Below are 2,333 nucleotides of genomic sequence, written 5' to 3' on the forward strand. Positions count from 1 at the left end.
GCATTTTCTCTTGCCCTCTAGTCTTTCCTTTCTGCTTTCTTTTATTTTGACATTGGATAATATTATTTTCTCTTTTAAATATAAATAATATGTATAATTTCTTTATACACAGTCTTGCTTTCTGTGCAACTATATATATCACTATTACTTAATTATAACTATATGTTAATATAGTCAATGCTCACTGCAATGTAATTCATATCTCAATGATCTGGAACACCTTGTGACTAATTTATTAAGCAATCTTATGTGGGTGATATATTTCTCCAGATACCAAACATATCTGACAGTATCTTCCTATTCCTTTTACATAGGAACCACAAACTTCTCCAGTAAGTTCTACATACATCACTAAATTGTTTTCTGGCAATTACTGCTGCCAAGAATTCTAACATCATCTGCTTTTTGCTCACTTTTTATAAACGGGTTTATTCCCTTCTTTTCAGGATACTTGCATAGTTACTTCTTTTTCTTTGAAAGCCATTTTTTAAAATTTTAATCCACAAGTCCTTTTTTCATTTTTTCCTTTGTTTATTGACTCTACTCCATTTGTTCTGGATTCTTTTTCTAGAATGCCTATTAATCATGAAATAAATTTCTGCTTTTGTTGCTTACAGCTGCCATCTTCTTTGAAATTACTTTAATATCTTTGCCCTTTTCCTCTGAATTCTGAGAATATCTAAAGTATTGTCTTCTACCTCACTTAATTGCTTTTTTTTATGGTACTCTGTCTCCACTCTCTTGATTCCTATATAAATTTTATTTTAGCTACTATATTTTTCATTTCTATGTATCTTTTTATTTTCTTACTCCTGTCCCTCCCCATAACAGTCTGGTCAGTTTAACAGGAACAAGTATCCACATGTATCGTATTAGAAATTGATATTTTTAATGTGTTTTCAGTTTCTTGTAAGAAATGTATTTCAGAGGAAAGTGGATTTGCTTAGTCACAATATATTACCACGCTTCCTTTGCGCTATAGAATTTTTCCATAAACCTTATATTGATTTTTCTGTTCTCATCTTTATGAAAGAGATATATACTCATCCAGGATTGAAGCATTACCAAAAAAGAACTGCTTCAGGACTAATCTGAGTTTGGGTGAGGGGTAAGTGAAACAGGGTCCCTCCCAACTCCTTCACATTCTCAGGTTCAAATCCAACAGGTTGGAGATTAAATGACCTAGAGAGAGACAGGGCCACCTGCAGGAGCCTCTTAACATCTGTGGGACCAAAGTCAGGAAAAGGCCTCCTGCTATGTCTTCACTGAATACACTGCTGGTCCCACAATATTTTAGGGCCAGAAGAAACTAAGGCCCAAAGAGGCCATCCCATTTCCCCAGCTGTACCGTAATCTGCCTTGAATCCAGGTGCCTAACCTCCAAATTCAAGCCATCACATGTGGCCACACAGGCTGTGCACTATGCCACCTAGAGAGCTCCAGTCATGTAGCTACACTTCCAGGGTTGTGCACTGTGGCAGCCTTGATTTAAGAATTGTACTGTGACATCTCCTTGGGATTTACTTTATTCACTGATTGCCTCTTTATCATAATATACTCTTCTCATTTTATGAGACCAATATTATCTTGACTAATTCATATCTTCAATCATCCTTTTAAAATTTTCTCCTTTACTCTGGATTATCTCTAGATGGCACCTAGAATTTGGCCGCCCCACCTACTCCCATTCTGTGACTCTCCATACTGCTGAGTTTGGGGAGGAGGCGGGGCTCTCTTCTTTTCCCAGCGAAAACCTGCTGGCCCTTGGCCCTGCTGCTTTCTGCAGGGCAGGCCTGAGCTCTGGGCCTGGTCCTGGCTCTCTCTGCTCTGGCTTGCCCACCAGTTTAAATCCAATTTGCATCTTTATTCTAGAAATTCTTCAAAACATCTGATCATCTAATGTGCTACACCACATTTTCACTTTTCAGTGAAGTAATTTAATACCTCTTTACATTTAATTAGCTTATTCATGGTGACATTTTAAGGGGGAAAGAGGTTAAATGTTGTTCTCAGTTTGCCATCTTGAACTGAAAGTAGGTATTAAATTTACAATAGTTAAGAAGCGAAGAGCTGCTGAGAATAACAATGGTCTTTTAAGATGCTTTTGTTAAGTGCTTTAAAATAATGCACTTTTGTCTATGGCCAGGCCACCCTAAACATGCCTGATCCCATCTGATCTTGGAAGCTAAGCAGGGTCGGGCCTGGTTAGGACTTGGATGGGAGACCACCTAGGAAGACCAGGTGCTGTAGGCATAAAAAACATAAAATAAAAAATAAGAGATTGTAAGCTGACAAGGTCCTTACAATCTGCGTGGTCACCAAGGGTTGCCTCG

The 2,333-nt window shown here is 37.8% G+C and overlaps 1 pseudogene; it reads left to right on the forward strand.

Annotated features, from left to right (window-relative positions):
* The first annotated feature begins 2,134 nt into the window (after positions 1-2,134).
* LOC111742897 lies at positions 2,135-2,253 on the forward strand (annotated as a pseudogene).
* The last annotated feature ends 80 nt before the right edge of the window (positions 2,254-2,333 follow it).

Source organism: Pteropus vampyrus, unplaced genomic scaffold (genome assembly GCF_000151845.1).
Source record: "Pteropus vampyrus isolate Shadow unplaced genomic scaffold, Pvam_2.0 Scaffold103, whole genome shotgun sequence".
NCBI lineage: Eukaryota > Metazoa > Chordata > Mammalia > Chiroptera > Pteropodidae > Pteropus > Pteropus vampyrus.